Genomic DNA, 13,127 nt, shown 5'->3' on the forward strand with positions numbered 1-13,127 from the left:
TCCCTTTCCTACAGATCTCCTGACTGTTTTGAAAATGACACCTTGTGTTTTTCCCTTCAGCATCCACTTTATTCTCTGCTTGTGTTCAAAGACCTTAGGATGCAATGCATGGCAAGGAGGAAAAACAGAGTTAATTTGCTGGGATCTGTTCTGAGCATGATTGCTGTTAATTGTCGAGCTTGTCCTCTCCTGACTGCAAAAATAAGCTGGTTGAAAATAATCCACTGTGTGCTTCTGTATTTTGCTGACAACCTGCCAGCTACCAACTAGGGGTGTGATAAATGCCCAAATGGCTGAAATTTCCAACCAGCTTCCCACTCTCCTGCTTTCCAAGCCGTGCTTTTAGTGTCAGGTTTGCCATCCATGTGCCTGTTGCCTCCTGCACATAAGAAAATCCAGCAAGATCTCCAAACCAGCTGGAATTTCACACTTTGTGCAGCCCCTGAACCTGGGCCCACTGCTACATGGTGATGCCAAAGCTTCTTTTCTAGCCATGGCTTAGCAAAATTCTCCTGAGCAAGGTCATGCTGCTACTGAGCCAGTTACAAGCAGGTTTACATTTTGGGGGACTGTGGGGAGGGATGGTGTGTGTGTTTAAAGCTGTTAGACTGGAGAAATCTTGTTAAAACACCCTGACTGGAATTATGAAATGCAGGATCTCTGCCCACCTTGTACAGCCAGAGAAGAAGTTGGGTTTGGCAGTTCAGGCACATCCAGCAGCTGATAAAGGTCCCCAGGTTTTATAATCCTAGGTCTGACCCTTTTTTAAGGTGTAGAAATCCTCAGCACCTGGCTTTGTGGAGATGGGGACAGATCTGCCCAGTGCATAAAAATGCTGGCTGTAAATATTCCCTCTCTGTTGTGCTGTCAGTGCTTTGCTGGAGCCCCTCAGGCTTTAAAATGATTGACCACTTATTGTCTGGGAAGTGAGTGGCCTTGTCTCCTGTCTCTTTGGGAAGGGGTGGACAAATATTGAGGCTGTGCACTTAATAACTTTCACTTGTCTCATTTTCCCTGGAGATCCATGAGCAATATATTTCTTGGCTCTGAGGTAACTTTTCAAATGAAACTTTGATGCCCTGAGAAATACCTGCAAAAAAAAGACAGAGCAAGGATCTACTCACCTTAACCCAGAGCTCTTGTTTGAAGCTGAGATGTAAAATACAGATGGGGATCTGATGTTTCTTTGAACCCAGATGCAGCTGAAATTAAAGATGTAATTCATAAAAGCTGAAAACATCTTGACTGCCAGCTTGAGCTCAGTGGCTCTCTACCTGCTGAAGCAGAGAAACGAAGTGAGGACAGGTGGATAATGTGGATTTTTTTTTTTAATTATGTTTTTTTAATTGTTCATTTCTTGTTAAAGTGAGGGTTTTCTTAGAGTTTAATTGTGCTCAGAGGAAAGAGTGAGAAGAATACAGCTGTGATGGTTCAAAGTCATAAAATGAAGGATAATAGGGCAAAGGGAAAAGCTAATTATGAACATTCCAAAGGAGAGGCCTGAAGTAGGTCAGTTCTCTGCCCTCTGAGGTTTTTCTAATCCTGCTTGCTTTAATGCCTCATGCAGCTTGATTTAAAATGTTCATAGTAATGGGAGCTCCACTGTTCCATAAGCAAGGAGACCTCCCCATCCTGAGCTCTGGCCCAACCCTCAGACCAACATGTCACCACCTTTATTTCATCCTTGTGCTCTCACTTCTTCACCCCTGCAATGTTGGGACACATTCTATCTTGTTTTTAACCAAGAAAATGATCCTTAAAGAAAAGATCTGCAGCCTTTGTAGATCAGTTTTCTACACAATCTTGGAAGTGGATCCATGGCAGAATGGTGCGTGCTTCTCTCACTTCAAATTAAGGTTTGATGGAAATGCCAGGGATCTGATTTAATATAATAAACCCAGTACTGGGCATTTTACAGAATTTTATTTTGATCCAAGGCATCATTATTTCTGGATATTCCTCATCGTGTGGATTTCAGGACAGGTCAGCTCACCCTTTCAAAACAAAAACACCTCTGTGTATCAGCATGGTACAGAGCAGCAGTTGATCACAGATAATATAAATAACAGGACAGGCTCGTGGAGTAACATGAGGAATAAAGCTGACACAAGGACTCAAAGATAAATGAAATTAAGAATGAAATCCATGCCATGGGAGCAAAATGTCACAGCTGGAGAACATCAGGGCTCCCAGCTCCCAACAATGGTGCTGCATTAGACACATGGGCGAATGCATTTTCCTTTTTAATGGGAAGAAAAAACAGATTAACAGACCAGAAGGGAACTGCAGTGTGAACTGGTTAGATCTCTGACAAACAGCACGGGAGTTTTTTTGGTTTTTTTTTCCCTTAATGATTTGAGCATTTGATGTGGTATTTCTGAGAGCACATTGGGACCTTTGTCTGAACAACCAGTCCTGAATCACTGGGTGGAGAGAGAGGTCCAGAAGGCAAAAGGACATGACTGAGGTCACACAGAGCCTGGCTTTAAAGGAAAGAAAAGCTTCCTGCTCTCCAGGCTTGCTCCATCTGGGTGACTGAGGAGGGCTAAAGAATTCTCCTTGAATTCACCACTTGCCTTTAAAAAAGGAATGTTTTCCTTGCAGTGTTGTGGTTGTTTACAGGGTGAAATGTTGGGTTTTTTTTTTTTTTTTGTTCTTGCTGGTTTTTTGTTTGTTTGTTTTTGGCACTGTGATAATGAATGGAGGTTCTACACGAGTTTATTTCCGTGGGGAAATGGGGCAGGGTGACTCAATGGGTTAATCTTGACTCGATTCCACTGCAGCTGCTTTTCCAGTTGAAACTGCTGGCTGGCAGCTTGCATTATCAGGAGAGCAGTGGGAGCTGGGCTGTGCTGGGGGCTTGCAGGCAGGGTTTCTCCCGTGCTCTGGGAGCCACCATGCAGCAGAGTGGCAGAAGCCCCTGGAAATTCTATCGTGGCCCTGCAGGTGGATGGAAATGCTCAGCCCTTTCCCAGGCAGTGTGAGCAAACTGATAGCAATTCCCAGGAGCTGGGTCCTAATTACATCTCTGCTTGGGGATCATTTGAACCTTTCATGAGAGGTTGGTAAGGAGAGAGGGAGAGGTGGTTTTTTGTTACAGCTGAGGAGAGGGGAAGGCTTTGCTGCCAGGGAATGTGGGCTCCTTCCAGTGCCATGCTGAAGTAGATGTCTTTCACAGTCACCATAAAAACATAGGTGCTTCCTTTTGGTTGAGGGAGTGGGCAGGTTTGGCTCAATTTTGTGGTTAATTTCCCTCCCCATATTCCTTCTTGGTAGCAAGATTTTTCTTTGCAGAGATGGATTTGACACGTTGTCCCCAGTTCTAAAATTTGGTGGCATTTCTTTCACTTTTTGGAGGACAGGATGGAGAGGGGAAAGATATATTTTTTTGGACCAGTATTTCCAGTTTGGTTATGCCATAGGTGGATCAACTGGTGTACAGAGAGTGGGAGGGTTAGGGCTAGAAAGGATTGTTTTCTATTTCCCACTGACTTCTGGCCACAATTTCTGGCTGATGATCAGACAATTGATATTCAGACATTAGTTTGCAGGGACAGAGCTGCCACAGAAACTTTACCAGGATTAGCTCAGAGGTTGCTCTCACAGTTTTCTTTAGCCACTATCCCATGACATTGAAGGCTTTTCATGGGATTATTGGTGCAAAGTCATGGAATGGCTTTTTGGAGTCCCTATAAACTTCTGAATTGTGTGGCTTGGGAACTGAGCCAGTATCAGACAGTCTAAATCAACCAGACAGAGAAAAATGCTTGAATAAACTGCTACAGCAATGACAGGAGGGAGTTCTGGGATGTCCCTGACAAAACAGCTTAAAAAGCCTGTCGTGTTTTTATTGAAGTCTCTTCAGCTTGAAGAATAACAAATTGTAAGACCTAGCTTACTTTTAAGTCCTGGTGTAGATGGAAGCCTTTTGATGCTCACTTTGTTTTCTGATTACTTAAAAACCTAATTCAGTTCTATTGCTGCTATCAGCATTCTGAGACTTTGACCATCTAAGATTTGTCAATATTGTTCTTGCCATTCTGCACTAATTTATTGTAGTTTGCCTTTGCTAACTGTGGGTTTTGCAGATAGAAGGTTTTGTAGCTTCAGTGAGCACATGCTGACCACAGCATATGAGCAGAAATAAACTCAGCTGTGAACAAAAAGAGTAATTTGAGGATTTCTTTTGGATCCCATCTTTTGTGATGCTAAACAAGTGACTGAGGACCAGTGTGAGAAACTTTTGGATAGTACAGGCTGCTTCTACAGTATCATGAAAAGTTCTACCAAGAATATCACTGAATTTTTCACAGGGGGCCAATATGAAGGTACTGCCTCTGCTTCCTCTTTGAGGTGTTTATAGTCTAAATGTCTTTGCTGTGGTGCCACCATAGGAATGAACACACTAAGTCTTCAGCAGGCCCCTGGGACAATATCACTCTGTTTTTCCAGACTTTGGCACCAGGAAATGTTTCGCTGTACTACTGAGCTAGTGGTGAGGATGGTGAAGTTTAAGCTGCTCATCTTCCCCTGCCCTCTTTGTTCTCATCTTTACCTTCTTTCATAAGCTTCCCACCTGAGCAGCTTTTTAAACAACCTCAGCAGGCTTTAGAAGCATAATTTCATAAGTAACTGCTCTCTGAATTTCACAAGTAACTGCTCTCTGAATGGATACTAAAAGGAGTAGGCAGGGATGTTTTCTTCCAAAGTCCCTTGTGCAATGACTGTGGGTGTTGGAGGAATCTGCTGAGGAAGGGATCACACAGGCTTCATATTCTGTCAACAGCATCTTCTATGGTTGCTGCTGGAGAAATGAACCACTGATCTAATAGGGACTTCCCAGGCCCCTCAAGCAGTCATATCTGTCCTTTCCTGAGTATAAATTGGAGTCCTGGAAAGCAATCATCACTCTGAAAAGGCTGGATGTGTCCTGTGTGTATATCTGGCTCGCTAACACAACTGAATTTCCAGCTGAGACCCTGGCAGAGCTTGCAGCCAGGTGCAATACTAGCTGAGCTAAAATAAAGCCTCTTAAGTCAATCCAGCTGGCATCCTGCTGAGTGTCTCACCTTTTGGCATCATCTTCTCATTTCCTCATGCTCCCTATTGTGATGGAGCTCTTGCCACAGTTCCTGTAGCTATCATAATTCACACTGATGCCTGGCACCCAAACGGTTAAATGCATTTGGCTTTGCTGTCCTGCTCAGTCCCTGTAGATTGTGTAGGAAGAATTGAATGAAATTGATAGAGCTAGCATTACAGTGAGCAAAACCCCCTGAAGAAAGAGTAGATGGGTGGATAGAGAGAATGACCCCAAAGAAAACAGCTGTCAAGGGCAGCCATTGGTTTATCTTTCATTGAAAGAGAGACGTAATGAATTCTAAATTAAGAGAAACCAGAAGCAAGGCTGTTTATCAGCTCTCTGCTGCAGCATAAACAGGCACTTTAGAGGTATCGACTGCAGTCTCACTTAATGTGCCACTAGGTGCATTTCCTCAGTGCCTGGAGCACCATGAACCTCAGGCTGGGCGAAAGCTCTGATATTTGAAATATGCCAGGTCAGGGCAAGAGCTGTTTTGCATCTTGGTCTCCTTTCAGAGGGTCTTTGAACGTGTTTTACTTCTGTTTGGCAGCTGTAAGAGCAGCATAAGCACGTGCAGCCCAAATGGCCTTCGCATAAGGAAGACAAAAGGTGTAGGTGAAAAGGTGTAGGTGAAATCCCCAGGGACAGCACTTTGCAGGGGTCTCCTTGAAATTACTGGAAGTCCTGAGAGCAAAACAGCTCCTCAGTAGATCTGCTCTGAGAATTTTCAAGGAAAATGTTATCCCACCTTCTTATCTCTCCCCATTGTGAGAATAATTGCCTCTATGTAGCCCGACTGTACAGACACTGGATGAGGATTCATCAACTGAATGTCCAAGGGTGGCAAGCAATCTGACAACTGACCACAAATAATCTAATAAGGCTGGCTGATGAGTTGTTCTTGCCATTCTTGACTCTTTTTCCTCACAGCCTTTCAGATACAGGACAGGAAAGTTGTGTCTGCCCAAAGGTGGGTTTGTGCCATGAGCATAGATTCCCTCAGACTCCTAATTCAAAGGAATTCTTGATGCTGGGAAGTATCATCACCTAGACAGGATCCTCAATTATTTACAGAGACATTTATTTTACAGAACATTGTTCGGATATTGTCCACAGAAATCCTATGTGAAGCTTGCCTTTGAAAGAAACTCATATTCTCAGCAACCAGTTCATGGCAGACTGGCATCTGAACTTGTGCTTGTGAACCATGTTCCCAGAAGCAAACTTTTCAGAGCTGATATGATATATCCAATTAACTTGTTTGATATTTCAAAGTATATCTCATCAGAGCTAGTGAGCTTTTAGTAAAACGTTACTTTTTGCTTGGATTTGATGGAAATTCTGATTCTGATTTGATTCTTCTGATTTTGTCTCAAGCTCTGGTGTTTGTTGTTTTGTGTTATGTTTAGAGAGATGGCAGCAAGTTTTCTGGAGTCTGCCCAATGACTTGCTGATTCTCTGGATTTTCCATATCCTCATTATTGAGCTGTAGGTCTTGGAAGGGGTTGAGTACAAATGGCTGAGCCACAGAGCCCCAGATGCTGGAATGGGTCCTCCATTCCTTCATCAACACCACTTTCCCTTAGCTGAACTGTTGAGGATGAATTTGTCTCAATGTGCCAGCTTAATAAGGTCCAAATGCAGATGCCAGGGATGAATATGGCTCATTGCATTATCTCCTTGTGAAAACAATCCTCACCATCCTCCGCGGTGCTTCGACTCTTGTCCTTACTTGGCCGCGCGCTCTTTTGTCATTTTTGCACATTTTCGTGTCTTTAATTAAAAGAAAAGGCCTTCCCCATGGAAGATTAATTAGGATAAGTGTGCCACCATTAATATCTGCCATGTTTGGAAAGAGATGATTCACCCTGTGATTAAAGCCAAACGGAATCTGGAATCTGAGGAGTAATTAGCCCTCAGCGGCTCGTAAGTCTGAAGGAAGCACTATTTATCAGTGGCAGTGCTAATGCAATTACTTCTCCACTGCAGCCTCCTGGACTGATAAATCATGGCCTGGGCTTTGGGAGAAGCTATCAATTCAGGATTATGCTTCTCTGAGTCTACAAAGAGAAAAAGGGAGGAAACAAAGGGACAAGCAGCTTCTCAACAGCTCTGATTGTATCAAAACTATGGAGGCCGAAGGAACCTGAGGGTCTTTTCTAAATCCATTTCCTGATGTACAAAGCTGTGAAACTTTGCAAAAATCATTGCAACTGGTTGAGATTATGACCTTATTTTTGGGGTGGGGGGAGAGAACTGAACCCAAGAAAAGCTTATGTTCAAACTGTGAAATTTGGGCAGAACTTCAGCTTATCTCTGCTGAAGCTGAACTTGATCCATCTTTCCTTGGAACATTTTTGCACATTTTTCCTATGTTGGATCTTTTTAGGAGTGGATGGTGAGCAGTGGGTGTTAAGATGCTGCTCCCGTTTTCTCTGTTGCTGGTTTTTTTTTGAACTATTTTGCAAAAATCTGGAGCACCTTTCCTGTGGAATTTAAAAGATTATGAATACATTAATCAACAACAACAACAAAAATTTCATCTTTCAACTTTCTGAGTTAAGGCAGAAAGTGATAAAATGTTATCTGATCCCCTTTGAGAAGCCAGGTGCATCCTTGATGATGATGTTCTTGGAGAGAAGCGTGTGCCTTGCTCCATGAAGGATTTATCCTCCACACTTCCAATTCCCAGTCCCTAACAGCAAGCTCATAAAATGGTTTGTCTTTCAGAGTGAGCAACCCCTGCTCTTCATCCTTTTGTTTCATAGGTGCCATTTCCCAAATCTGAATCACACAGCATTTCACCACATGGAAAGTGAGCTCAGAGAACCTGGGCCATTCCTGGAGTCTTTCCAATGAATTCCACCAAACTCTGCCATGTGCCTTTCATTTACGTTGCATTTCTCAATCCCTTCCATTTCCTGTAATTCCTAAGGTGGAACCAACCTGCCAATAAAATATCTGGAGGTTTTGGATGAGAATATAAGGGGCTAGCAACTGATTGCTGTCCTGGACCATGGGGAAATACCTTGGTCCTTTGCATTAGGGTTATATAGAAATACTCTGACTTTAAACTTGACTTCTTATCTCTGCCTAGTGCCCAAATAAACAAGTGCAGCTGGGAGAAGTCCAGTGGGGTTCAGACTAGATGAAATCTTCCTTCTCACAGCTGCAACCTGCTGACAGAGTTGTTCTGGAATCCTTCTGTCTTCTCTGACACAGAGGAATTTGGATATTTCCAGGACCAAACTGTTTCTTGCACTGGTGGAAACTGTGAGCCTGCTTTAGGTGTGCAGGAGAAGCCTTGTTGAAGTCTCTGTAGGGTGGAAGATGTGTCCAGAGGCTTTTTCCAATCACTTCTGTAAGGACTTTCCATCCTATTTCAGATCTGCTGCTTGAAGCAGAGAAAGGAATAGGGTTAATTGTGGAGCAGCAGTGCAAAGGTGGAGCTTGTCCTTCAAATCCCAGGCAGATCTTCCTTCAGGAACATGGGAAATGAACAACATTTGGGATGCTCTTGTCATGGGAGTTAGTTGTGTCGGGGTTTTTTAAGCAGAAGGGCAAAGCAAGTCAGACTGAGATTTCTTGAAAGAAAAGATAAGATAAAATTACATTAGCAGCTGCTGTGTTGTATTTGTTGACATGTTGGCTGAGTATGGTACATGTAGCAGGGAAACAGCTCCAGCATCAGTGAAAAGACACCATTCCTTCAGGATCTAAAGGAAAAAAAAAAAAAATCTGATGTCCTCTTTGACTGCTGGAAAAAAGAAGCCTTAATTACCTAGTGGACCTCTTATAGAAAAGATCTGGCATGAGATAAACATTTTTCTGAGATGATTTTCTTTAACAAGTGTGTCCTTGACCTAGCTAGTGAATTATAGATGCTGTTTGTCTTGAAACAAACACTTTGATTCTTTTTATTTTCACAGTGCAAATATAAGGTAGTTTGAGCACTGAAGAGTGGTTTGCCTTTCTAGGTCCTGTTCTCTCATGTCAAATTTTTTGGGCTGGTATGTTGTTCCACAGGCAGCTTGCTAGGTGTGACATTGGCCCACAGATCCTTATGAAGATCAAAGGGATTAAGCTCAAAATTCAGGGAAAATATGGAGAAAAGGTAAGGGCTGCTTTTTTGAGGTTAAAATAAAATTAGTATTTAGACAAGTGGCTCTGCCTTAGTGCCATGGTAGCAACCAGTTAAAAAATTTTGGCACTTTAATGGAGCTTGGAGCCATGTGGTGAAATAAGGCATGGGCTCACATAGTGGGCCTGGTAACACTAAACTTCTGTGTACCTCTTTTTATATGTATTCCCTACAAGAACACTTGGCTTGGGTGAAGAAAGGTGGTATTAAGAAATTCCCAGTACCTTGGTACTGTGTGATATAAAATTACCTGCAGGAATGAAATGCAGGCCAAGAAATGATGGGTTGAAATGACCCCTTGCCTTCCCTGTCCTGCACTGCCTCAGGGAAGGTCAAGTGCATCAATTTTCTGTCTGGAAGGTCAGTAGTGGGAGCTGTTGGGTTGCCAAGGAGGTGGATTTCCAGAGACTTCTGAAGTGTGACTGCTTGACTGGTTCTGGTTACCCCAAAGTCAAGTTTGTGAAAAGGCTGCAGTGGGGGAAAAAATTTAAAACAAAAAAGTAATTTTTTTTTTTCTACTTGTGAGAGAACAAGGAGCTTTTGGTTCCTGGTGCTTCTGTTAGGGGCTCAGTGGGCCAAAGGAAGAGATTTGCAATGGGAAGTTGGCAGGATTGCTCCCAGTTATGAGTTCTTGTTGCATAAATCCAAAGTCTGTGCTGCATCCCAAGCATTTCTTTTCCCTGGCTATAGGAGGGGTGGATAGAGAGAGGTGTTGGGGATGGAAAATGCTCCACCTAGCCCTTAAGATGATCTGCTAGTTGCTTATTTATAGTCTGTGGTCTGAGCTGGTGTTAAAGCCCTTGCTGACTTTGCAGTGGTCAATAATACCAAAGAGCTGGACTGTCAATACCTCATAAAGCTGGGGATGGCTCACAATGGGAAGTGAGGTGAGACTGGCTTTAGATGTAATTCAAACATTCAAACTTCTTTCACAAAGGCTGTGTTTTTTTTTTCTTTTTTCTTTTTCTCCCTGAACCTCCTTTGTTATTTGGTATGGCTGAATGGATTGAAATAGAGACATCAAATATCTCACTCATTCTTCATTCCCAGCTGGAAAAGCTTCTTAAGAAGAAGTGGGCTCCCATTTTAACTGGAGTCAGTTGTTTCCCACAGATTTGGTTAAACACTCAGAGATTCCAACCCACAGTGAGTTTTGAAGAGGTGCTGAAGCAGAAGTTTGTTCCTGAAAGCAGAATAGAGGTGTGGCTGCAGAAGCTCTGCTGATAACATCCAGGTTCCTCAGTCATGGGCTGCTTCTGCTGGCCTTGGAGTCAGTGACCTCACTGTTCCCACTCCCAGAATATCCACATCACCCCTGCCTGGAATAAGCATTTTTAAAGAATATTCTAGGTCTTGTTCAATTCTTTACCACTAGTGATTAATTGTAGTTATTTCAGGAAGTAAGAACTGGAGTTTTTGCTCACTTCTGATTTTGTTCTTGAGGTCTCTGAAAACCTCAGCCAATGTGTTGATTTTTTTCTCCTCTTTGTTTCTTAATGCCTCGAATACTGCCTGTTGTGTTAAATTCTGGCTGTGGTTGGACTTGGAAGTATTAAAGCAGCATTTAAGAGAACTACCTGAGAAGTCTGAAACAGCTGGGGGGAGAACTTCCTCTTAGGAGATTTAAAGTCTTTTCCTGGAGCTGCAGGAAAGTTTTCAACATGGTAGAAAGTTCCTTTTGCTTTCCTCTGTATCAGCCTGGAGCTTATTCACCTCCTAGTGTGGTTTTTGGTTTTTTTTCCTGTGTTATGTTTTCTTCACACCTGCAGAACCAATCAAAATTCACCACTAATTTTCTAAACTTGCCTGTTTGCCTAGTTTCTTCAGAGGAACTTGAGATATTAACAATATTAAGGCCCCATGCCAAAAGCCTGATGTGGGTGTGCAGTTTGGGAGTAATCTGTGGAGCTGCTGGCTGCAGGCAACTGTTGGAGTGTTTGAACCATTGTTAGCCAGTTGTAAGAATGCAGGACCAGCTCTGAGAGGGGTTTTCCCCTCTCTTTACACTTGTGCAACTCAACAGCTCACACAGAATTAATGGTACACTGGACATACTCGTGGCAGTTGCAACTGAGCAGCCAGCAGCCCCTGTGACCAGAGGGACTGGGTTATTGGCTAAAGTGGAAATTATATTTCATCTTCTTTGCCCTGAAGTTACTTCTGGGTTTCCCAGGGACCTGCTGCAGTTTGGTTTTGTTGACAACCAGAGGTACCCATCAGCCCTACCCTTCTTTACTGTTCTATTTGGGGTCCCATCCCTTGATACTTGCACATCAAAATGCTGAATTAATGTGTTGCATAAGGAAATGCTGTGCAGGGGCTTCAAGCCATGCAGAGGGTGGATTGCACTGCTCAGCACCTGGTGTCCAAAGAGCTCATGGCAGGAACTGGGCTCCTTGGGCCTCTCTGAAATGTGTGGTGTCATCCTGACTTTACAAGCAGCTGGAAGATGCACCTGAAGTGCCGTGCAACAGACCCTCATGCTCTTTTCCTCCCCTGCTTTCTCTGGACACCCTCAGCTCAGCAGGACCTTTCAGCACCCAGCAGGCACCCCGGGAGGCTGCAGCAGGGATGAACTGTGTGCTCAGCTCAGCCTGACAAGAGCCCCAGGAGGATGCTCTGCCCGCTGGTTAGCAGCAGACACCCCTGGTGGTGCCTGGCTCCCGCTCAGGAGGCAGCCAGCCATCCCCACTCAGCAGCTCTGCAAGCACAGCCAGCCCTGCTGATGCCTTCCAGCAGCATCCAGCGTGCCACAGAGAGGGGCTTCCAGTCCAAAAGCCCTTTTGGACTGTTTTCTCTTGGAGCAGATCTGGTTGCCTTTATTGTCAGCCCTGCATAAATAGGTTAGCAACTGCCCTTTCAGCTGGAGGGAACAAGGCAGACAGCTCAGGAGGGATGTGGTCTGAGTGGGCTAGAAAGCATCACTGTAAATATCAGAATTCTCTACTGGTCAAGTGACCTGCCTGGGCAGCATTTCACTGCTGGGTCTGTTTAATCTTTTTCCTGCACTGTTGGAAAATATAGAACTGTGAATTTGCTGCTCAATGCTTTGCTTTTGTGCAGATGGAATCACAAAAATGTCTTTTAGGACCTAATATTATCCATCATTGTTTTAAAATTTGGTATGTGTGCAGGTGTAACAAGCCTGTGGGGGAAAGATGATGTTTTTGCCATCTGTGTTACTCCAAAGTTTCTGCAGCAGTGGAATTAATTATTATTCTTTATTATTACACTTAGTGATAAATGATCTGCTTTAGTGAGGAATGGAGGAGGAGTTAGCATTGCTGGCTTGCTCATTACTTGGAGCTGAGTGGAGCTGTTCATGTCCTTAGCAGAGATCACCTCTGCTGGTCTCTGACCCTTCAGTGCTTGCATCCATTTCTTCCCATGAAGGAAGTGGTGGAGAGATTGTGCCCCAGTATTTTTGGGCATCATCACAGGGTTTTCCAGGTGCACACTGAGAGCTCGAGGTGCAGACTGGGAGTGTAGGAGCCAAGGGTGGGAAGGCCAGAGGCAATGCACACTGTTCTTTTCCTGGCTGAAGGAAGATGCCTCAGCTGCTGTTGCAGGATTTTGGCCACTTCTCTCCCATCCTGGGCTGGCCAACGTGAGGTCATCCCAAAAAGTGCACCCTGATCACTTGGGAGGTAGGGGCAAAGGGATTTATCAGAAAGAATCTATGATAAGCACACCAGTGATGTCAGGGATTTCTGCTTCTCCACCTTCCATTTTTACCCTATTTTTGTTTTGTATGCTATTTTTGTATATTTTTGTATGCCATTTCCTGTTACCCTCCTACATGAACCTTTTTAACAGAAATCTCCTCACACCATACGTGCTGGTGATGAACTCTTTCCTTGCCATCCATTTGCATTAAAGGCTATTAAGGTAATTACACTTGTT

Source organism: Fringilla coelebs (genome assembly GCF_963513975.1).
Source record: "Fringilla coelebs genome assembly, chromosome: 12".
NCBI classification, from domain to species: Eukaryota; Metazoa; Chordata; class Aves; order Passeriformes; family Fringillidae; genus Fringilla; species Fringilla coelebs.